Here is a 25399-nt window from a genome sequence, read left to right on the forward strand (position 1 = left end):
GAAAAGCACGTCCAGGCACGTCCGTGGTCCTCGAGGGCTGGCAGCGTGTCTGGGCCTGCCCAGGCGATGGGAGAAACAGCTGCTCCCCGCTCATCCCCGCGCAGCAGCAGCTCCAGCAGCGCAAGAGACACGACATGGAAAAAGTGCGGCTGATCTCTCTGCCTTCCCTGCAGAGGAGCCGGGGAAAGGGGCACCGAGGGCAGCCCCAGGCAGCGGGAGGCCCTTTTAGGTGTTCCCAAGAGCTCTGCGCCCCAAAATGGGTCAGGCTCGGCACAGGGCCCCTTCACTGCCTGTTCAGGGCACACGGCGTTCCCAGCTTATGAAACACACTGTCTCCAGCAGGAAAAACATCCCTTCCAGCCGGGCAGGAACAACCAGGGGAGAGCAGAGAAGCAGTGACAAAAAGCATGCCCATCACCCCAAAACCTGTGCCAGGCTGGGCTGGGGAGTCAGAGGAGGTACCTGGCTAGGAAATGGAGGCCGGTGGCCTCCGGGGAAAAGCGGGATACCCAAAATATCCCTGAGATGAGGAGGGAGCATGCCCCATTCCCTCTAGCGTGATGCCCACTCCTGCTCTGCTGCAAGCTGCATCCCCGAGAGGACCCAGGCCACGGCCGCGGAGCCCCTGCAGCAGAGTCAGCCCGGCTAACCCCTTCTGCCGAGAAACAGGGGAAGGGGGAAGAAAATACCGTAGGGAGAAAAGCAGACAGGTGTGTGCCAAGGGAGGGATGGGAAAGGAAGGGAACGCGCTCGGGACCGCGTCCGGGGGACCCGCAGCACTTCCCCCTGCTGCTCTGCAAACAAGCCCTCCCTGCACACGCATGCGGAGCTGCAAGGAAAGGGGGTCGGGAGGGAGGGAGCAGCTCCCCGTTATGGGAAGGGAGGGGGGGGGGGTGCTGATGAAAGGCTAGATTTTTGTTCAGGGCGTTGCAGAAACCTCTGCCTTTCCCCTCCCTCGCACCTCTGGGGAACGAGCGACGAGAGGGAGGGAGGGATGGAGAGAAGCGCGTAGACGGAGGTGCCGAGGTTGGCTTACCTCGCCGTGCCTGTGCTGGGGGTGCCCGGGTGCGCGGGAGGTAATTCCAGGGCTCCGGCGTTCCTCGGCGAGCGCTGGGAAAAGGCCCTCTCTTCGGTCACATCAAGGAGTGGCCTGCGAGTAGGTGCTCCAGCTCACCGCCCGATCGAAGCTGCCATGGATTCATTGCGAACGACTTCGTCTTCTGTGAGGAGAGGAGGAAAGGGGAGGGAAAAAAAAAAAAAAAAAAAAAAAAAGAAAAGGGAAAAAAACCACCAGCTTAAGACTTGGAGGGTAGATTCACTTCTTTCTTAGGTTTCCAATGGCAACTGAATATACCACAGATGAAGATCCAGGGGGTGTGTGTGTGTGTGTGTGTGAATGTGTGTGTGTGTGTGGGAGGGACGGAGAGATGCACAGCTGCCGAGTCCACAGGCAGAGCGGGGTGTGAGCTAGTCAGGGCGTATCGGTGATTATGGGGACAGACAACTGGACACGGGCAGCAGAGCAGACAGACGGACGGATGGAAAGAGATTTAAAGGATGGAAAGAGGATGGCCTTGCAGCCTAAGAGCCTAGCCGTCCCACCGCACAACAAAAAGGAGACGGCACCCGGCCCGGTGCAGGGCAAGGTGCTGACGGAGCGGTGCCAGGAGAAGAAGGTGAAGTGTGCCTACACACGCGGCCGCACGCACGCACGCAGACACGCCGCCTCCCGGCCCCGCTCACAGCACCCCGGCACGCCCCCCTGCAAGCACGCTGCTCACGCTCACGCTGCTCACACTCATGCTGCTGCACACACGCACGCTCACCAGCCTTTTCTTACCCCCCCTGCACCACCTCGCATACATCCCCTAAAAATTCAGGGTGGGGTGCTTCTGTTCTTCACACACATCCTGCACCTACAAGGTCGCACAGCTGTATTAACACGCATATGTGAGATTTCAGACAAGCATCACACGACCACATCGAATCCACCCAGCCTGTTCCACCGCTCATACCAGCACGCAAACATTTACGTACAGCACAGCAAATAATGGCCACTGTACAAATGCATGCTGAATATCTGAACGTATCTGCCACACAAACTCCTGACCACTTATGCGTAACTGTCACTGCACAAAAGCACATCACTTAATAAGCACACCTCCATATCAAAGACCAGAAAAAGTGCCACGTACACACGCAGGAACGCCTATATCCGTGCAAACAGCACACCTGCATACCACAACGCATGCTTCTATAAGAAAACAAAAGCCCATAAAACATCCTCACGTGCTTAGGAACATAAGTCAAGCAAGCACCGCTGGCTGCATATCACACACAAAAATACTACGCTTACGAATCGCCTGCAGCATACAAACTGATCGCATCAGACACTGTTACCTACCTAACTCAGCCCACACAGAGGCATACCATCCTTCTGGATCCTAAATGCTAGCCCCAGCATCATCAAACACCAGCCATATTCTGTCACATGGAAAACACAAATACTCATCAACATCCAACACAGGCAGACAAACACAAACTACACATGAAACGCAGACAGCCAGCATCGCTCACCCAAAAAAATTACATCCTTGAAAGTTGTGAGGCTGGAACTCAGTTGGGAGACAGCTGTATTATTCTGTGCACCTGCATGCACGCACGTGCACACAGGCGTACCACTGCCACGCCAACCCTGCTGAAACTGCCTCCATCCCTGAGATCTTCCCCTTTTTTTTGCACTTTTTCTAGTTCTGCCCATTCTACCATCTCCCAGCAAAGCCCGTGTATCTGTCCGCTGACACGTGTTGCAGCTCCTGGGGGCAAAGTCTCTGGAGCAGAAAGCCTGTAAAAGCATCCAGACTCATCCCTTCTCCTTTCCTCCTTTCTTCTGGAGTTAGATGTGCATAATTTGCATGCAAAGAAGAGTGCAAGGTCCCAGCAGCCCCGAGTGCTCTGAAATTGGCTGATAGTGGCATCAGGGCATGTGACTGCAAACCCTTATCGTGGTGAAGAAATACATAAACCTTATGGGAAGCAGAGATTTGGCCAGGAAGGCACCAGCTTCCCCCAGGCATGAGGAGAGCAAGGAGATGCACAAGGTGGGTAAGAAGGGACGAGGGAAGGGGGGAGAGACCGGCCTGGCACCAGGGACGGCACAGGCAAGCACTCTGCCAGGCTTGTTTAACAAGCTCGGTAGTGTCACAGCGTGATACTGCTAGCGATGACGATGACGAAGAGCAATCAGGGTTCGGCATCAGGGCAAGCACCTGTGTGCTCCCGCGAAATGGGAGAGGCACGGGAAAGCATGGGGTTTCTAAGGGGGGGAAGAGCAACTGGGTGTGAGCGCAACTGCGGGCATGCTGTGCAGGGGTCCGTGGCTGTACTGGAATCGCTGGAGCAGCGGGTACTGGCACAGGTACAAAAGGAAGAGCCCGAGGACATGAAGGGGCTGGCATAGGGGTGGCTTGGCCACAGGCAACACAGTCAGGTCTAGCCCCATCCATACGGAGGGAGAACGGAGGGACCCCCACCAGCTCTTGTCCTGCGCTATCGGACGGGCATGGGCTCCGAGCACGGACGGACGCACCTCAGCGTAAGGCAGTGAAGCGTACATTGCAATAGCCTCTTCCTCCAGGAGCTCCTTGCCCTCCCACGCATTGCGTGCCGTGGCACCCTGCGTCCACAGCTCTTCACCAAGCACCCCCCCGGCCCCCTTCCCAGCGCGTGCAGGTACACCTTCCCCACCGTTACTCAAACTCTCCGCTCCCCAAAGCCACCTACTTCACACCTTCCCCCAGAGCACTCCCACCTTCCCATGCCTGTTCGTGCGGCGGCACAAGAGGAGCCAGAAGAAACATGTGGGGAAGCCCCCTACCACCACCTCAACCCCTCCAAACCACCCCCTCTACCTCCACCACCACCCGCTTTTCAGAAGTGCTTTGGAGGAGTAAAAATTTCCTCTCTCAGCTAAACTTGGCCCGTGCACGCAGGCAATTTCAGCTAGCTAGGAACGTCTGTGGATGCTTTTACAGGCACTATGCTCAATTGTACCTGCATGCCTCTTCCCACAAACATCCGATGTGCATTACAGGAGATGAATAATGCAGGCTGAAAGGGGACAAGTAAGAGAGTCTTTTGGGCCTCAGCAAGGCACATGTACAGAGCAGAATGGAGATGGAGTTGCCTCATTTTGTCAAAGCTAACAGATGCTGCCAAACCTGGAAAAGCCACCATGGCCTGAAGTGCTACTCGGGTTAAACTACAGTCACAGGGGCAATTTAAAGAGGCTTTTGGACTCAGGATTTCTAATAGGTGCTGAGAGGTAACACAGCGGTGTCGTGTGTGGATAGGCAAGGAGGATATTCATCTCGGAGATTCTTAGCACTGAGCTAAGCAGCTGAAGAGACCCACTAGTGGAAAAGGGAACTGTCATCCTAAACTGACCTCCAAACCACCTGCTCCTGTGCTCAGGGGGATGGAAGAAGCACCATGCTAAACATGGACTGGCTAAACAAAAGGAAAGGGAGAGCGAAAGCAAGGCAAACAGGAGCCAAGGGAGATGCGTATGTGTGTTTGCACATGCACGTCGGTGTGGTATTCATCTCGTTCCTCTCAAAGGGATGTGTTTTGCCTCACCTTCAGATGCCAATTTTGTGCTGGCAAGCAAGGAGACGTGGAAGACACAAAAACACGTGTGTCTGTCAGCGTTGTCATGAGGGAGTCCATCTGCACAGGATAATGCTGAAAGGGGACAACGTGGTGTCATGGGTGCAAGAATGTGTGGCCTCTGGTGAGCATCTGTGTGTTGGTGTTTTGCACGTGCCCGCTGTCAGCAGTGGACTCCAGGTATCGATGCATGGAACGTGTATGTGTACATGTGTGCACCCAAGTGCTGTACTACGGGGTGAACAGCGCGTATGGGTGCGAATCTGTTCTTCGCTGAAAGCGTCGGTGCATTTGTGAGGTGTCATAGGGAGCGATGTGTCCCCTGTGGGTTGTCTCGTGTGTGTGGAAGCATTTATGTGACACACCTGCAGAGTGAGCATCCTTGTGAAAGCAATGCGATGAGTACATCGCAAAACTATGGTAAGTGTGCACGTGCTGCGTGCACCCCAGGGTGCATACAGGTTTGCAGGGATGGGATCCATCTCTGGGTGGAGCAGTCCGTTTGGCTCCTGCACTGCCTCTCCTCCTGGTCTCTGCTTTTCCTTTCTCGCCTTCCCTCGGTTCCCCTCACTCACTGGCAGCAGCGTACTCTGCCCTGGGAACCAACTCCCACACACCAACACACAGCAAGGGAACTCCTTTCCTTGCAGTTCCCCGGTATCTTCCTGTACCAAGAGCCAGAAAGGGAAGAAAAACCTCACTGGGCAACCTGAACTGGACCTATTCCCTTTCCGTGTCCTTGTCACCCATTTCCAACCCCCAGGAACTGCATCACAAACCCACAAACTTTCACCCAAACCCACAAACTTCCACCTCCCAAGCCCTGAGCACCACAAACCAGGTCCATGGCTCACATCCAAGCCGTGGGCCGTCTAAAGCTGACACAGCCCAGGTAAGGCAGCTCAAGGTAACAGAGTTAGGAGGCAGCGGTCCCTACAGCCAGGAATACAGAGAGGCTCCTGCAGCTACAGTGATACCTGTTTGACTTTCAACTCCCCAGCTAGAATCACCCACAGCTGGGTTTGGTGTAAGAAACCTTTCGCACAAGTCAGCACAGCTCAAAGTCATGCCTCTGGAGCCAAAGCAACATGTCTTAGCTGCTCCGTCATTGCTCTGACATCAGAAGGCTAAACCTTCGGCCAGACCCCATGTGTACCGAGTAACCTCCCCGCTAGGATCCAAAGCACGGAGCCTGCCCGCTTGCAGCACCTCCTGTGGCAGTGGGACTTGAGCAAGAGGAAAACCCCAAACACACTTCTTTATTCCTTTAACCAATTCTGCAGATCACTACTTTCCTCCCAAACACCCTACCCTGAGCTCTACGTGTTTGTTCTGGGGCTGATCTAAATTACTTAGCTGCCCAAATTGAAATGCAAACAACTGGCCTCCATTTCAGGCTTTGCTTTTGCCCTATATCCCACTCCACACCTATTCCCTCTGGATGATGAAACTAGCACACAAGAGCCAGATATGAAAATACGCACACCTTCCCTGGAAGGCTTCACTAGCTCCCAGTTTCATCCAGTCCCAGGATGATACAGTTTTGCCTTGAAAATGCGACCTAACATTTAAGTTTCATCTGTTTCGCCTCAATTGCAACCCTGAATCAGTGATACCCCCAAACTTCACCCGACCCTATACACTGAAAGCCTCGCCTCTAAGCTCAATTTTGTCCCATTTAATTTGTCCCCAGGTTTCTTCTGAACAGAGACCCAGCCTTTCACCTTGTTGCTCACCAGCAAGGCAGTGTACTCTTTACACATCAGAGTGCTCAGTGCCAGATCCCTTCCAGGACATTTTCCCCACACCGTACAAGACGACAGGCTGGGAAAGTCTGGCTCTCTGATCTGCTGGGTAGCAGCAGCCACGACCCATGGTGCAGGTGTCTGGAAGCCAGGCCAGGATCTTGCCAGGCTTTTGTCCCTAGAGAGGAGCCTTGCTCACAGCTAACGCTGTTTGGGTGACCTTTTCACTGCTGGCAATCACGACCAGCAGAAACAGCCCTTCATGTTAATATTTAAATGCCCACCACAAAAAAACACGGGACCAGCCTCAGCGCCTGTTTCTCCCTGCGCAGCACCACCAGCATCACTACTCCACCCACCCCAATTCTTCCCTCACCTCGAGGTCTTTCCCTCCAGCCCTGCACCCTTCTCTTCCCTCCTCGGCTTCACGAGCAGCTCCTGCCCGTGCTTTTCCCGCATCCCGCCCTGCAGCCTCGCCAGCTTTCCCGGCTCTGCTGGGCATGCGGAGAGCAAGTCCCTGATTACCATTCAAGCTGGATTCTCATTAGGCAGAAATGCCCCTCCAGGAGATCCATTAACAGTCCATAAGGTTAACTTAATCCAGCCAGTCTTGTGTGGTCTCTGCCCAAATTCCCTATTACATTAACAATCTTGAGCCTTAATTAGCATGTGAGGCAGAGGTGGCATTATTAAGGAAGATAATACGGAGCAGTAAGAATAAACAGGCCAGGCTGTCTCTCCCCCTCCATGCATGCAAATCCTCTTCTGTGTGGAAAAACTGTGAGCTTCCCCCATGGGCAGCACACGCTGAAGGTGCCCCAGACCAAAGACGAGCCCTGGGACATATGGCCAGGCTGGTACAGGAGGACAGTGGAGAGGAAACAGGATCCCAGAGAGACCCTTCATCTGCTCGGGAAAAGAAGGGCGACTAATGAGAAGATGATGGCGTGGCAAGTCCTGTGAGGGAAATCCTCGCGTTGGGGAGGAGCAGTCATATCCCTGGCTAATCCAGCCATCCCATCTTTCTGGGAGGCTTGGGAAAGCAAGACCAAGGTTGTGTGAATCTCTATTCCCTTGGACGCTCGATTCACGCTGCCCTGTGCGTGCACATAGGATAACACAACGGGAGTATGCCCTTGAACACCACGTGCAAGGAGGGAGTATCTGCCTGATGGGGAACGGGCTGTAGGAGCTGGCTGCAGCTGGGCAAGATGCTCCTCCTGGTCCCCTTTCTGACCACTGAGCCCCACTGAGAACACGACACAGGACAGAGGGGGTTCAGGTGAAGGAGGGAAGCAGTGACCCGTGGGATCAGAGAACAAACGGAGCCGGGCTTCTTTTTGGCACAGATTCGCTGTGCGGTGGGGAAGGGACGGGTCCCTCTTGGGACACGCTGGTGGCTGGGTGTACAGGTGGCAAGTCAAATCAGGTTGGTCATCACAAGTGAAGGGACAGCCTGGTGCAGACCCTCTCCCACCCCAGGCAGAGCCAACCCCTCCCCGAGGAGAAGACACCCCGGGTGAGAGGAGGGGAGAACCAGTGCTGCCAGCGAGGCGCTGGGGGAGCAAAAGCCACAAACTGGTGGGGGCCGCACAGCGTGCAGAGAGCTCGCGTATGGCCGGCTGCCCTTCTGTCACCCCGCGAGCCTGACGCTTTCTTCTAAAACGTGCACTGGCAAAAGCATAAGACAAAAGAAGGGAGGAGGGAAGCAGAAGAAGCCAAGCCAAGGAAGCAGAGTCTAATGACGGTGCCTCTGGACTGCTAATTCACACCTCCAGCAGCACCCAGCAGGCTGGCGGGGGGAGCGGGAATCTCGCCACGGGGACCCACGACTGCAGGGAATGGCATCCCGGCTCATTCCTCAGGCCTGACCCGCGCTATTCCAGCTGTACATAGCTCCGTGGTGATCAGCGTGTCCCTCGAGGCTTTGCAGAGCCGCTCGCGCTGGCGGCGATGATCCCTGAAGCACGGAGCGATATTCCCCCCGTGCCTTGGCCCTAAAGCGCCCGGCCGGCGCTAAGTAGCCTGGCTGAGCAAAGAGCGGTGCTGCGGGCTGAGATTGCTCTCTCCCAGGGCAGCGTCAGGACTGTGCTCAGCATCAGTCCAGCTGCCTTCACGTGCCCAGAAGCACAGTGGGCAGCAGGCAACGACGAAGGCCCTGAGCAGAGCCCAGCTCTCCCACTTTCCGGCACAGCCAGCTCCCACTCCCCCAGGCCCACCAGCCAGCCCCTGCCAAATCCATTTGTCCAATCTTGCGCTTTTTACTAATCCCGTTGAGCCATCCTTTAAGTTGCTCTGAGGCAGAGCTAGAAAATACAACGGATGCCTTAAGATGCTTCTCCTGCCCTTGCTCAATTCAAGATAAAGGGCTTTGATTTAAAAAAATACAGTGGGGGTTTGTCACTGGTCCATCGCGGGGATTGAAGGAAAACAAAGAGAGGCACGGGACGCAGCCGGTGTTAGGTGAGCAGGCAGGGAAGGGAAGAAAGGTTACGGCCAGCATGGGGGACCAGACAGAAGAAAGAAAAGGACAGAAAGTGAGAGGGGAGGCAAAAAAGAAACCTTCTCCCTCGCCATCTCCACACTTGACTACTGGCAGAAAAGCTTTACACGCACATGGTGCGATACAACACATCCCACCACCTTCCTTGGTCTGCAAGGAAGAGCGAGGCAGCTGCACTGTCCCGTGGTGGGAACAGGCTGGGAACAGGCTGCTGGGACTGGAGAAGAGCTCCTTGCCCCATGAGAGGCATCCAGTGGGGAGCACAGACTGAAATCTCGAGGCATAAATGGCTGCCACGGAGATCTTGCCACCACTGGCTCTCCTTGTGATGCTGTTCAGGCCTTTCTGCCTTCACCCCTTGCACCTTCCTTCACACCAAACCTCTCCCCTCATCTCCTCCCCTTGCTGCCAGTGCTGTCCCTCACTCTCCCTGCTGCCTGTCCTGGCCCAGGTCACATTCGACAGCATCTAAGCAGACTTTCCACCACTCACCTCAGTCCCCTACAGCCCTTAATCCAGAGGTTACTCAGAACAGTTTTCCTCTATAGCAAATGTCATAAAGGCCACTGAGGGCATCTTCTTCTTCCCCTGTACCCTCCAATACCACAAGGTTGCTGCACCTCACCAGGGCCTTTTTCTTCCTGGCATGAGCCTGTTTCCTCTTTCTGAACCTATTCTGTTTGAAGACCACGCACAAGATGGCTGGTGTTTCATTTTCATTCATCTTTTCTCCATTGCCTGGCTGAGGGTCTCAGCTAGCCAGGAAATATGAGAAAAACTTAATTTCAGCAACGATTTTGTTGCTAAATCTCTCAATCTGCCGTAGAAAAGCTTAGTCCTGACCTAGGGTATCTCTTTCAAGTGGGTCAAGATGTCCCTGAGACTGTGAGAGTCTCCTCGTAGACAGTCCATGTCCTCTTACCTGCTCCTCCCACTCCCCTCCCCTGCCCATCACACCAGCAGAATATCCAAGCCATATTTTTCCCAAGACCCTCATGTCTACAGACTGTCCCACCATCAATCTGCTTATCAGAACATCCTTCAGCCCCAATCAGATCTCCATCACCTCTGGCCTTTCAATTCCCTCACTTGTTCTGTATTGACCATTCCCAACTCCTGCCTGTGCTGACCGCCACCGCCCACGCTCACAGAAGCTATCCCCACACCCCGAGGTCCACTTCAGAATTCCCTTTCCTATTTTTCAAGCCTCCTAGGATCCTGCCCAGTCCTGTCTTGATGGCCGAGAGCACCCTCAACTGGTTTCAGAGTTTTTGCCCAGCTTCCTCACCTCCTCCTACACCATGCCACTGTAGCTGACACAAAAGTCTTCACCTGTGTGGGACCTGGCACAGCTCAACTCTGCGACGTCTCTTCCCACCTACCAATGCCCCATGTCCTTCTGCCACTACCAAGCTGCAGTCTGTAGCCAAGAAAGAGGCAGCTGATAGATACAGAAAGATGAAAGGTGAAGGGCTACTGGAAAAGAGACAATAGAGAGCACAAAATGAGACAGTTCTATAAAACCATGGATGACACAGGAAGGGTAGAGGGGACAGGTGTTAACTGTCTCTTCGCACTCAAGAATCAAGGGTCAGGAAATTAAACCAGAAAGTAACAGGTTCAAGACAAATGACAGGAGGTCTTGCATCGCACTCTGCATGCTTAGGCTGCACAACTTCCTACCGTGAGATTTTGTGGATGCTAAAACTTTACCTGGCTTCAAAAATTGGCTGGACAAATTCAGGGAATAAACAAATCCACGGAGACCTGTGAAGTGTACAACAGATCTGCTAGCACAAGGTCCCTCAGCCACACATCACCGGAGGCTAAAAGAATGTTCAGAGGAGGTGTTCCTACACAGCTGTCCTGTCTTTACACTCTTCCCTCTTTCAGCCACTGTTGGAGATACTGGACTGGAAGGATCTCAGACCTGGCTCAGTAGGGTCCTTCTTATATTCCTATGGCTTTCCATAACCAGGCTGACCCAGAAGCCACAAGACTAGCTATGAGTAACGGTATTATTTTGGTGCATTAGATCTTATTGGAGATGGATGGACAAGGGAGCAAACAATAGAGCCCATTCCAGGAAGGATTTTTTTTTCCCCTCTCTCTTAAAGCTGGAAGGATGTCTGAAGTCATTTTAACCAGTCATCCCAGATAGATCCTTGCTGGAAATAATATCTGTGCTTGAGTGCTAGCCCCCTCGATGCCTTGTTCCAGACTTTTTAAGACCAAATCCCCTTTCTCTGTCGGTAAACACAGCAGACCATCTGTGACAGGGCCAACCCCCTTGAATTCCCTTCCATTTCCCTGACCTGTCTATCACTCTATTCACGGCAGCCTCTCCACACTAATCCTTTTATTATGATCTGACTCAATTTTCCTGGCCTGCGACTGCAATGGGGAAAAAAAAGGAGGGGTGTTAATCCTTCTGACCTTGTTGTCCCAATTCTGGACCATCTGTGACTAGGAATTCAGAGGAGGGAAGCCTGATCCTCCTGACCCCGCTGTCCCCATGCCAAGCCATCTTCGTCTGGAAAGAGGGAACCACTCGCTTTGGTAGGTTCAGCCTGTACCTTCCTAGGAAGTTGTTATGGCAAAGCGCCTTTTCACCTACAGGCACTTCCTACAGGATTTCTTCCTCTAGACTACCTCTCCAGCCAGAGAGGACTGAGAGTTGGAGGGAATGATGTTCTCCGCCTGCATCAGACTCCATTTACCCATTCCTTCTGTACCACCTCTCTGCTCCCTCAACAACAGCGTCTGCAGGTTCTCCCCAGCCATGAGACAGGGAATCAATAAAAGGTGAAAGACAAACATCTCTCAAAATATTCCTGGTGATGCTGCATATGAAGAAGAGGCCTTGCAGATCACTCCACCTCCATCACGGGCCAAGTCTAGCTTGTTCCCTCCACCCCTTTTCACCACCATGTGTTTCCTTGCTGCAAGCAGTTGCATCTCCATAAACCTGCCAGACTATTTCATAGTCGGTCTGAACACTCACACCAGGAAGCTTGCATGTAACCTCAGAGACAGCCAAATATCCTCCTCATTGCTCAGCCTGCTCCCATACCTCTGCTTTTGCCCATCTTTTACCACCTTAAACAATCTCTTCCTTTCCTTGGTGTTTACACTCCTCAAATACTTGTAAACTGTTATCATATCATCATTTAGCCAAGCTCTACATACTTAGTTCTTTTAATCTCTCCTCATAAATAAGTCCCTCCAGCCCTTTCATCATTTTTGTTGCTCCTCTCTGAATTCTCTCCAATTTATCACCCTCCTTCAGCTAGCGTAGCACCCAGGTTTGAATGCCAGGTTTTCCAGACTGGCGTCCCTAAAGCCTTGGAAATAACATGAATGGGGCCTCCCTTGCGCTTCAAGGCTTGATGTTTCTGGATGTACTTGAGTACACAGTTGTCAGGAAAGCTAACTCGCTTCATACATGTGGCAGCTGGTAATACAACTCAAGACTATCTCTTAAAGCACAGGACCTCTCTCCAGGGAGACGAAGAAGCAGATTCCTGAGAGGTGGGGAGAAGAAGATACATGGACAGGTAGGATGGATGTCCTCCAGCTGAACATGGCACACAACTACAAACGCTTGCATACTTACACACCTGGAGAACAGACATCAAATCCAAGAGATGGAAAAGGTGCATATACACACACAGGCACATGTGCTCACTCCACAAATAAACCCACGTACAATTACCCGCATCACACACAGGCACGTACACAAATGCACACAGGAACACATATACATGGATAATACGGACGAAGCTGAGGAGGGAAGGACACATGCGCACGCAAGCCTTGTGCACGCACAGAGGTAACCTGTGCGTACAAGAGGGTAGGACAGACAAAGCCTAGCAAAAAACAGTTCTCTCCTCGTTCACAAACATACATGATCTCATGCATAAACCAGTGTTGCCAGAGGAAGGATAGCTCATGGAGTCCCCACAGTAGCCTAAAAATACACAGGCAGCTCGGACCCATCTGGTCTACAGATTGAGTGCATGAGCCATGGAAAGAATGAATGCAAACATATGACACCTCGCCATAAGGCAACTGGTAGCCTGTACACCATGCTAAGACACAGTCTGCCCAACTATAGTGCCTTCCATGGTGATTAGCTTATCACCCAAGCCCTTCAGAAGTGAGGTGAGCGCTGAGGAGTACAGAGGGGAAGGAAGGGACTTCCCCACAGGCCGGTTGTGGCAGAGCTAGTGATCCCTCCTCCTAGTTTGTGACCCCCTCCCCAAGTCACGTTACTGATGATCCTTCCTCACAACAGTATTTGCTCCATCTCTCTGCTATCAGACTAGCTGACACCCACAGAAGTCAAAAGCACCCACAGTTTCTTGCAAACAGTCCTTCCCCTACAGCTTACCAAAACCAGACGGGTGTTAACCTTGTGTCGGGGTGTCTCCACACAAGAAGAACATGGGTTCTTGGCCCCCAGACACATCTTCTCACCTCTGTGAAATTCATGTTGCACCATCGGCTCCCAAAGCATCACCTGGAACAAAATCTGATGCTAAAGGGCTGAAAAGCTGGAGATGCACTCCCCCACGGCGGCTGCAGATGGGAAGGAACGGCCCCAGCACATCAGTTGGGTCAGCACAGGAGGGTGGATGGGCCTCCACCTTCAACACCAGGACAGATTCTCCTGCGGGGTTTTGATCCCGTGCCCATCTCCATGGCATCTGGTGCTATGCTATAGGGCACCATGTAGCCACTGCGTCTACCCAAACCAGGGCTGCCTGAGAACCTTAAAGACTGCCTGCAAGAGGCAACACCTAGGGACCAAGCCCAGCAAGTCGTTCACCTCAACGTGGCTCCTCATAGCTTCTTTCCCACCCCTATAACGCCACGGAAAGAGTGACAACTGCCCTTCCCTCCTTCTGTACCTCAGCTGGTCAGCTGGAACTGGGTTTCCTCTTGGCTTATGAGTGTTGAGCAAATGAGGTCATTTCTCCTCAGTGACAGAAAATTATTTGGTCAGCCCTGTCCGTGAGGAAAGTGGTTCGTCTCAGGCAATGGCTAGGTACCCCTGAGCTCCCAGGAGGCCCAAAGAACTGCTATAAACCCTTGAAGAGGAGGTCAGGGAATGGCAAAGCAAGCCACAAAACTAACCCTGGCTGGGGAGCACAGGAAAGCCACGACACCAATGCAGCTTTGCTAAAGCAAAGCCGTAACTGCTGCCAGACCATCTCACCACTGAAGCAAACACAACAGCAGTCCCACGGTCACTGTCACCTCCAAAGTGCCAAGCTTGACTCATCTGGGGCTTTAAATCCAGCCTTCATCTGGCTCACAGCTGCAGGAAACCCATCCTGACCCAGCAGGGAGAAAGGGCTGGAGGTGGGTCACAGCCCTTTGGTCTGCTCCCTGAGCTTTGCCCAAAAAGAGGATCTGACCCCCCCTGCCGGTTCAGCCTGCCTCCCTTCAGCGCCTCAACTCCATCTCCTCCTTCACCCCTCTTCCCACATGGAAAGAAAATCGGGGAACACCGGGCTCTGCCCCTGCAGAACCCCAAAAAGACCTCAAGCACCCACCATAACGCAGCATCGGGACCAGCCTGGACAACCCCCACCAGCAGAACCCGCAGTGTTCCCAGGGAAGCTCCGGCTTTCCCCATACCTGCCGCCAGCCTGGGATCCCTCACTGTTCAGGACAGCTCTGCTCCTCCGTGGAGGAGAAATGCAAAAGCTCTTCTGTTCCCAGAAAAGGGGATATTTTCCTGGAGCTCTGCACCTAAGCTGCTCCTGTCCTAGTCTGGTGCCCGGGCATGGGTGAGGGCTGCAAGTGTGTTTGGGGGACATCAGGTCCCTTTCGCAGAGCAGGACACCTCTCGTCAGCTCACAAGACCGTGAGGACAGAGGTGCTCCCTGCATGTCCTCTGCCCTCCCTCGCACTAATAAAAGAAAGAACTTAGCCCAGACCCACACTTCCAGGGGACCGAGGGAAAAAAACCACAATATTGGGGATGAGGGAGAGAGCAGCCGGGTGTCCCTGTCTCTCTCAGCAAACGCGCTGATATTTTCTGGCACAGCTGCTGACAGCACTGGGAGGTTTCAACAGGCCCTGATGTGACCACTAGCTTTTTTCCCAGGTGAGCCGTGCTCTCCACCACTCTTCAACAGGGTCAGATGAGGCAGCTGCACTCTGCCTGGAGCTGCAGCTGGCTTCTGACACGACCCAGGTAGGAATAAACATCACGGACATCATCGCAGCTATGCTTCCCTCCCTCCTGCCTTCCCGCTCTGCCTGTGATTTTTACCTTTCCAATTTTAACCCCAAGCTGCCCCCCAGCAAAAACTACACCTCCGTATACCCCCCTTTCCCAAACGCCCTCTCTACCCTCCAAGCGGCTTCTGCTCCACAGCTTAGCTTCGCACCGGCGCAGTGGATCAGACAGCGTATTCCCAAATACCCACTTTGCCTGGAGCTGGGTGAAGAGAGGGAAAGGCCACACATCCACGGTTCTTCCCTCGGTGTCGTAGTTTTTTCGGGGCGGAAAGCGATGAAGACGGCTTGCTTCATACCGACAAATCTGCATGCTTGGGGGTTTGGATGCCCTGAAAGCCAACCACTTCCCAAAGGAAAATAATGGGGTGAGGAGGGTGGCAGGTGGGGAAGGGGCTGGGGGGGGGAAGGTTTCTAGGCTGGGGAAATCAGCGGGATTAAAGTGGCTGTTTCTCACCCCCATCACCGCATCGGCACCCCTCCACTCCCTGCAGCTTCCTCACTGCTGCTGGTACAGTCTGCACAGAGGGGGGAGGCGAGAGGGGGGCTGTATTTAAATATATTAATAATGCATGCTCCATGCAAATGAAGCTGCCTTTGAATATTACATTAATGATGCTGTCAGCCTGCGCTTCCCGGGACCCTGGAGTGACGGTGGGTGTGAGGACCGGGGCTGGGGGGGAGGAGTGGGATGCAGGTCACCAGAAATCCCCCCATAGACCAGCACAGCCCCCTTTCTCCCCCTCCACCCCAGCTCCCCCACATCACACACACTCCCGCTCCCTCCCGCCTCCCGGTGCATGACAAATTCCTTGGCTCGCAGCGTGCAATGCAGCCAGGCTCCCCAGTCCCTTAGGCCCCCTCCAGGGACATGGACCCAACCCCCCCCCCCCGCGTCCTCCCCACTCCCTACATAATCTTTACCCCCCCCACCCCCCTCCAATCTCAGCAATAATCCTCTCCCTGCTCCATAGCTTGATTTATAGCTCCCTACCTCCAGGATGGGGAGAAGGGTTGTGCTCTCCAGGCTTTTGGGGGTAAAAGGAGGGGGAGAAGCTCCTAAGTCTGGCCTGCACATGGGCACCCACTTTCTGTGCACACACCGGCCCCCAGCAGCCGGCGCTTGCGTGAGCCCAAAGTGGGTGCCAATGGACCGCGGGCTGTGCACGGCTGCAAGATGCACGCGCCCGCAGCGCACGAGCGATGCTCTCCTTCCCATCGCCGACACCTCCTTCCCCGGGTGCTCGCAAGGATGTTGGCGAGCATATTGTTTGTCCGCCTCTGCACACACGCACACATGCAATACACACGCGTGTGCTCGCGTGCGTGCACGCAGAGGTAGAGGGGGGAGCCGCACCAGCACACACATGAGAGAGCATTACGTACAGCAGCTCCCGAATACGCTGCCCGCTGCAGCATTAGCAGATTTATGCTGCCTTTCCCCAGCCAGATCCGAGCTCTGGAATGGGAACAGCAGCAGCTGTGCACTCCTGCCTGTCCTGGGATGAGAATAGGATGCGTCTGTTCGTCTCTCTCCCCCACCCCCACGCCTCCTCCTTCCCCCTCCTCTTGCTCCCATTCATTCATTCAGCTTCTCCTCTCTCCCCCCCCCCATCCCATGCCCCAAAGCAGGAGGATCCTTATGCATAAAAATGTGGGCATGCTTTCTCTGGTGGAATAAATGGGCACTCAGACACCCTGCAAGCAATGCATATACACGTACGTATGCATTCGAGTAGCTGTCCTGGACCCCTAAATAAAACCCCAGCTCCCCCCACCACCACACGCACACTCACACACCCGACAGACACCACGCAATGACTTTTCTGCAGCCAGTCAGCCTCCCAGCAGAGCAGTGTAAAAGCAGAGCAGCAATTTACTCACTCCCCTGCATCCAAAACAGGCAAATGTTCACACACCACACACAGACTTGCACGCACACACGCACACCCACCCACCCATCCCCACTGTCTGCAAAGGCTCCCTGACAAAGTTTGCAAAGAGGCAGGGAGCAGGGGGCTGTGGGATGAGGCTGTCTCCTTCTCCCTCCCATAACCGCAGGCAATATGCATGTATGTCTGGGTATCTATATCTCTATGTGCACATCCACGTATGGGGGGGGGTATATACATATACCTATAGCTCTACGTATACGTATATATATACACACAGACACACACATACATGTACATACATATACATGTATCCCCTCCTCTTGCAAGGTCTGAATAGAAGCAGACCGGCCAAACCCAGCTGCGTGCAGCAAGCCCCGGACCTATTCAGCATCCTGATCCTAAGCGAGTGCACACACACACACACACACACACACACACACTGAAAGGGAGACCTGTCTCCAAGCTTCTCTCCCTCCCATCACCCCATGTGGGCATTATCTCCCCCCCCCCCCCCCCCAGCCCCGGCCACTTCCCCATCTCCCTTGCACTCACCCCTTGCCTTCATCCTCAGACCAGAGACATCCACCCCCCCCAGGGAGTGCATGCACGGGCTGGGGGAGAAAGGCAAGCCATCCATCCTGCCCTTCTCCCCAACTCCGTCCTCCCCCTCCAATCTCAGCCGCTTCTCCGAGAGGCGACACGGATGACAACCGGCAGCCGAGGACACACGAGGCAGCTGCACAAGGACTGCACACAAAAACGTGTCACACACGCACACACACGCGCTCGCACACGTACCTGCTTCTGGAGGGGCGATCGTTCCCGGCTTCCATACGGGGCATGACAGAGACGAAGTGGAGGCACAAAAGACCCCTGTCTTCAAGCAACTCGCAGCCCTGCGGATGTGTGCGTGGATTTGGGGGGGTGGGGGGGGTATCCCCCACCTTGTGTCACCCCTCGGAGCTGTGCTGTCCCCTGCCCCACCGCTGTCTCATTCCCGGCTGCACCTAGGCAGCATTCCCAGCCACGCACACAGGCGAACACGACAGGCGGGGACGGAGCAGCAGCCCAGGGAGGACACGCACAGCCGGAGGATTTGCTGCCTTCGCCGCATCCGCATCACTGGGGGAAGAAGGCAGAAAGGGCTGTATTGGCATTTAAAAGGCGGGTGATTAATTCGCCACGGGCTCGGCTGATAGGGCTCTGGGACCGGAGCCGGCACCGCTTCTCCCAGTTGGGAAGGCTGTGACAGGCGATGGTCCCTCTCCCATGGAGCCAGCTCCGAGCTCTCCTCGCCTGCACAGCCACCGCTCCGGTGCAGGCGGAAAGGGGTGGGCCTCCACCGGAGACATGAGCACACATGCAACAGCTGCTGGGGAATTGCACACACACACACACACACGCACACGCTCGCAATTTCCTTACAACAGCTGCTGAAGAGCCACACGCAACATACAACAGCTTCCCGGGAACACGCACAAGTAACAGCTGCTGGGGAATCACATACACGCACACGCAGAGGCGACAGCTTCTCAGAATCAAGCCGCCCACATGAAAATACGACAGCTTCTAGGAACGATACGGGTACAAGAAACAGCTCGTGAGGAGCTACATACACACACATGCGCATGCAACAGCTGTACACCTCCTGACACAGGGATGTGCAACAGCCGTGGGAAACTACACCTCGACCCCTGCAGTGTTTGCTGAGAAAATTGACACGTCAAAATGCAACAGGAGGTGGGGGAGACCTTTTCATCCACACACAAACACACGCGTGCAACTGCTCTGGGGAGACCGTCCTTCGTACGCCTCCTCAAATCACCGCACGCAGAAACGCAACAGCTCCTCAGAAATCACCCGTAACCACGTACCCTCACGCACATGCAACAGCTTACTGGAAGACCCTCCGCCTCCCTACACCCAAACCCACGCATGCCATCGCCGGTGGAGATCTTGCTCACGGTCAAGAAACAAACCTCCATGTGCACCAGGAGCCAGCCACAGCTCAGCCCCCAAATACTGCACGCAGGCAACACCTGCTAAGAAACCACCTTACCAAACACAGGGCGACTCTTAAGAAATTCCTCCCCAGCCCCTTCCCAGAAAGCACAAACGCACATGACATGTCGCTAGACGTGAAGAATCCCTGCACAGGCATGCAGACACGCAGACCACGGCTGAAGGGACACGACGCATCCCTCGCACTCACCGCAGCTGCGGAGGGACTGTCTGTCTCACTCGGACACGCGCAGACATGCAACAGCTGCAAAGAAACTTAGGAACATAGGACATTGGATGGGAGCTGGTTTCCTGGGATGTGCGATCCAGTCTCCTGCTATTCCAGGCAACCACACCATATAGTCTTGCTCAGAAATGTCTCGAGGTCCATCCTAGCGCTGTGGGACTATTTGCTCCCTGCTCAAAGGCTGTTCTGGCCCCTGGTCACTCTGATGTCAGAAACCTGCCCCAAACCTACATTAACTCATGACCAATTCACACCCACGTGTCCTTGTGCCAGCCGACTGTGCCCTTCACACGGGCACGCGTAGAGGTTGCAAGAACACATGGAAATGCTCTGAAACCTCCACTTGCAGCTGAACGGACACCATCTGCACCCCTGCCTCACACAAACACAGACAGGCGCAACAGCTGGGGGAAGGCATTCCCCTCAGCATAAATATCAACATGCTTGCAACAGCTTCTAGGAAAATAGACGTCTAACCCTGCCACCTGCAACACTCACACGCACACGGGTACAGACGTACAAACGCGTGTAACCTTTGATGGGAAACTAATGACTTTCTTCACACAGTCCAAGAACTGTAGAGGAATTACTCTGCCACACACGCCCCACTGCAAGTTATTAAATGCATTCTTTTGCGATGTCCAGTTGCATTTAAAGAAGCTCACCTGCGGCCCACCTCCCCATCCTGCTACTTATTGTGTAAGTACAGAACAATGTAATTACCCCATCTATGTCACACCTGCAGATCTATAGGGGAGCGGTGGGCTCCTTTGAGCCCCCTGCCGAGGTGCTGCAGCCCCCCCGGGCCACGTTGCGATGTCAGGACTGGCCATCATTGTGTCTTGTACAGTGAGTTGGGACAGCCCCGTACTTTCTTACCCTGGCTATGGAACGGTGAGTCAGGACAATCAGGCATGCCTTAACTGCACCTGAAACTCCTGCCGCCTGGAACCCCACCTGAGCCTCCTGCTGCTTGGATCGTGACTCACTGGTGTGGTTACCTGACAAGAATTACGGCCGGAATGAAATTACAGTGACCAAAGTCAACCATCTTGCGAACTTATAAACAGCTGTCCCAAGCGAGGCCCTTTGAGCTCTCCTGGACCGCAGCAGGTTGTGAGCAGCATCTCCCTCTGAGCGGGACGCCTCGCGGAGCTCGCAGACTCTCTAGTTTGCAAAAATCAGAGGACCGTCACCGAAAGCTGACGACAGGACCTGGGCTGATAACCTTCAGTCCTTGAGGCTCAATCCGTCACCCATTGAGGAATGCTGAGACATTTGACGTGAACATTTCACTGAACTCGAGGGGAATTTTTTAACAGGTATACCCCTGTTTATATATCTCTCTCTGTGTCTGTGTGCATGCATGGGTGAATTGACCTAGCTACATTCTATTGAATCGCTTTGTAAATGTTAAATTAGTCAGTAATTAAGTTTTACTAAATCTTGTGATTTACCTCAAGCTGTAAATGAACCTCAGACTGCTGCTACACACATAATCCCTTAGACATAAACTGTTGACCAAGTCTGGGACTAGGAGTAGATCCAGCCGCACCTAAGCTCCAACAGGAGTTTAGAAAGCAAGGGGGATCTTCTCTGAACCTTGTGACTTTGACGGGAGGGTCCCCCCTATCTTTCTGCACCTCCAGTCTTTGTACAAATCATGAAAAATCAATTCTAACTCAATCCTCCTTTGTATGTTTCTCCCTTACTCTTTTGCATTTTCAGTCTCTGTATAAATCATTCTAGTTTGGTTCTAACTTGATTTTTCTTTCTACTCTTCACCCATGTATTAAGTAATAGAGTGAACCTTGCCATCAAACTTTGTGAAGTCGCGCTTTTATAAACTCCTATTAAATCGCTTTTGCTAATACCTTTGACGGTGATTCTTTAAGCAGTCCAAACCACTCGTTCGTGACACCTGCACATTTTTGTCTTTGTTGGGAAAGAAATAACCTCATGCAAATCCAAACCCAGCAAGTACAGGACTGCCCCTAGCTTTCTCATGTGCGTACAACAGCCTCAGGGACAGGACACCAAACCCACAAACACTGTACACGGGGGGGCAAGCAATCAGTAGCCCTACGTGAATGAGTTACCTCCCTCAAAACACAGGCAACACATGCAAAGGACCCATCTACAAAACTAGCCCCAGGCATCACACGCACCAACTAGACTGCACGAAGGAACAAGCTATTCTACTAGGTACAAACACACAAGGTCATCAGCCCTGTTGAAAATGACACATAGGAAGCTTGTAGTAACCTGGTTTACTCCAAACCTGCAAACCCAAGTGGGAAAAAAACATCCAGACACACACACACTCCTCTCAGAGACCGGAGGTGAGCAGCTCTGAGGACACTTCTGGATGTTCCCTGGACCATCTGTAGATGTCTGTTCCCAGTGGATTAAATGCCAAAGCTACTCACTCCACCTGGCATGAGAGAAGGAAGCTTGCCTTGGCAACTACGGACTCCAGTTTCCTTGGCTTTATCACTTTAGGGGGTTATGACCGTGGGGTTTTTCCTCCAAGCTCTTTTGAAGCTAAAAGCTAAAGGAACAGAGGCTTGCTTCCATCTTTCTCTACCTCCTCCAAGGACAGACACTATCTAATCTCGGAGGGTGTTGAAGTAGGACAAAAAGTTTCCAACTCCAAATTAATGCAGGATTTGCTCCTGCTTGAGTTCCTCCAGGATCATCTTGCAGTCTGTTCAGGATGAGTCTCCCAGAGGCTTTCCTGCTGGCACAGATCCGTTCTGGACTCAGAAGTGCTGGGGCAGGATCCTTGTGCTGCCAGGGCCCGTGGGAGTCAAACAGCACTTGCTCATACTCCCACTGACCCAGGAACAACACTTAAATCCCGCAGAACAGAACTACCCCGAGAGACAAGCAGAAGCAAGCACCACATCCCCAGCAGTGTGGGACATTTGGGTCCTCAATCTTATTCGAACCCAGGCCCCTGATGCTTATTCATCCTATTGCAGATCATCATCCAGAGGGTACAGAAGCTCACCCCCATGTTTATTTTGCAGACGCTCTGACCTTGTCAAAAGCCCTGGAAAGATTCTGTTGTTTGTTACTTCGCAAGTAAAAAAAAAAAAAAAACAAACCCAAAAAAAAACTTCACCAAGGGAAAAAACCTCCTAAGGACGTCATAGATACTTTAAGTCAGCTGCAGAGGCGCCTCATTCTCTATGTCCAGCACTAGTGAAGAAGAATCACCTTCTATTTATTTTGTGCTGATGCCTCTGAGACCACCACTCTTCAGCCAGGCCTGACCTCTCTGCCCCCTTAACGGGGGTGGAAACAGCCCCGACAACCACCTTGGTTTCCACCTTTCTGCTCAGCTGCTGCTCCGTTGGGCTGCTACATCCTCTAAGACGGGAGATGCTGTTAGGGGTGAACAAGAGAGCTGACCTTATTAGAGCAATTCCCTAGTGTTATTCCAACATATGCCAGGGAGCTGTTAAGTCCCAGAATAGCCCAGAATCTGGGAGTCACAAAGGTGATGATAAAACTGATTTTTTTAACCCTCTGAGCCCAGGCTGGGGAATACTGGGGGTAACGTGGACGGTACCTCTGGGGAGTAGGGGCTGGGGGTGCAGACATCCCCCCGCTCTTCCCCATCACCTGGCCCTTGTGCCATTTGCCCGCACGAGTAGGGAAGAGTCAGGCAGGGAAGGCAGCCACGCAGGCTGCCTGCACTGCCTTAGGTGCGTGCTGCCAGGGAAGGGAGTCTCGTTGGGAGCGTTTCCAGCTCATAAAGCCGGCAGATTAGCCCTTCTCCCTCTCTGCCTCTTCCCCTGCCCGTCTGCCTGGGTCCCCCCTGGGTACAACTGGGTCCCACGGCTGGGGAAAATGGGCCCCGGGAGAAGGCTGGGCTCTGCCCTCGCTGCAGTCAGAATCTCTCCACTGATCTATACTGCGGTGAGCAGTGACAGATTGATTTTACAGCTCTGCTTGGAGCCGGCCGCTGGCCCTGGGCTGTGGATGAATCAGCTTTCTCTGGGCCTTGGCTTTTATTTCATTATTTTCCTGCAACTTCCCTCACAGGCAGCTAAAGAGAGAGCAAGAGGGAGAAAGACAAAGTTGGCAGATTTCCTTCCTTGCTCCTGTGCTCCCAGTCTCCCAGCTTGGCTTTGGGACTCCGGGAGGAGGGAGGGAAGGGATTGTTTTCCAGAGACTGACAGCTGTCAGGAATAAAGACATAAGGCTCCTTCTGCATGGGTAGCAGCACGTTGCGACGGCTGTGGGAGACGGCGAGTACTGCGTAAGCACTACGTAGCATCAACGGTTCCTGCAGTGTTATGCCGATGCCTCGTTCTTTGCCGAATGGGGGGGGGGGGGGGGGGGGGGAGCAACACTTTTCATTACAAGGGGCAGCGTGTTTGGAAATAACACCCCATGAGTGCATTGGACATTAACTTGCTTACAGCCTCCAGGGTGGAAGCGCTTCCAGGTTCTCCCCTAATAGCTGTGGACCTAGAGGAGGGGGCAAGGGCTGTATGCTGCTGTCTCCATCAGGCTGGGAGGTGTCTGAGAATGCCACAGCGAGGAGGTTCTCCTGGGATAAGGTAGCAGCTCCAGGCATGGAATCAGCCTTCGTCCCTCTCCTGGCTGTTGATATTGCAGACATTGCCCAGGGAGAGCCAGGCTGAGCCCTAACTGTTGGGTTTTGTGCCACCAAGAAGAGCAACAGTGAACTCAGCCAAGGAGGGAGCAGTGAAATTAAAGGGCAGAAAGGCATTGGCTTTTCCAGCCCTGGTCTGGAACCACAGTGGGACAGTTTAAAGTCCTCAAAGGCCCCGTTGGCAGAAGGCAGTCTGGAGCAATCGGTGTCCCAAGGAAGAGCAGAGAACGGAGGGACCAACCCAAAGCACAACAGACATGTTCCTCTCCACACCCCCAGCACCTTGGGAGGGAACAGGAGCGAACCTCTGCTCTATCAGACTTGCTGCCAAAAAATCCCTTTGTCAGAGCTGAAGATCTACTCAGGGGGTCCCTCGTCTGTGCTGACACCTGCCCTGCAAGAGGAGGACTAGCTAAGGGAACCCACCGCCAGTTTGGTCGGCTCCAGCCTTCTTCCCACACGCTCACCTCCCAAGAGGGGCTTCACATCACCATGGGTGGTACGTTCACCGCAGTGGGTTCAGGATGCCTCGGAGCTTTTCCCTGCTTTGTCACAGAGCTCTCCAACAATATAGACTGCCTGGGGAAGGCAGCTTCCTCAGAGAATGCTAGATTTACTGAAGATGGACGGCTAGGACATTATGTCATTGGCTCCCCCAGGCTCACACGTATCCTTTCTCTCTCCACCTGCCCTTGAGCAAGGATCAGAGAGTAGCCTTGAAGATGGCCAGAATGGCTCAAACTGTCAGAAGGCAAGGGCCTTTTGATCTGTAAAGATCAAAGGCTGGGACGGGAAAAGGAGGGGAAGGGAAGGAAGATGGGAAAAGCAGGAGAGGTTTCCCAGAGGTCTGTCCCAGCGAGAGGCAGGGAGGCAGCAAAGTCCATCTCCTCCACTTTGTATAATCTTTTAATCTCTTGGGTTTTAATCTTTCACATCAGGAATGAGAGACATCATTAAGAGTAGAAGAAATCCCAGCTGGAAGGGAGATGGGGATGGTGAAGGAGACAAAAACGTCTCTTATTTCTAGGCCTTCTGCCTTGTTCCCTTTCTCTAAGTCTCTCTCTCCCCCCCCCCCCCCCCTTCCTTTTTCCTCTCTGCTTACAAGCAATTATACAGGTAGCGATCTGACAGCCACAGAAACACCCTGGGGGTCTCGGCACCCAGAGAAAGGTCAGTGTCATGGCCTCTGTGTGATGCAGGTCAAACCTTCCCATGGTGACAGTCTACGGTGGCAGAGAGGCACAAGGCTCAGTGCCCCAAGTCATCTTGAAAGGCTCTTTTGGAGCCAGAGATGAACAGCAAACATTGCCAGCATGGTCTTTTCTTGTTAGAGTCAGGGTGACCTGAAGAAGCCAGCCCATCCCTTACCTGGAGAGGAGAGACAAGTTTTTGGAGGGCAAGGGAGGACCTGGTGGCATCTGACTGCCTGGTCCCACAGCCTCAGGCTGGGCGATCCTG

At 53.5% G+C, this 25399-nt stretch overlaps 1 long non-coding RNA gene across 1 annotated transcript in view; it reads right to left on the minus strand.

Annotated features, from left to right (window-relative positions):
* The window catches only part of LOC126048099 (uncharacterized), a 50217-nt gene extending 31844 nt beyond the window's left edge, over positions 1-18373 (minus strand). The window contains exons 1-2 of the long non-coding RNA XR_007508791.1: positions 17862-18373; positions 1037-1220 (exon numbers count right to left, since the gene is read on the minus strand). This is a non-coding gene — a long non-coding RNA (uncharacterized LOC126048099). The remainder of the gene's footprint in view (positions 1-1036; positions 1221-17861) is intronic.
* Between the last annotated feature and the right edge of the window lie 7026 nt (positions 18374-25399).

The sequence above is a fragment of the Accipiter gentilis genome, chromosome 18 (genome assembly GCF_929443795.1).
Source record: "Accipiter gentilis chromosome 18, bAccGen1.1, whole genome shotgun sequence".
Lineage (NCBI taxonomy): Eukaryota > Metazoa > Chordata > Aves > Accipitriformes > Accipitridae > Astur > Astur gentilis.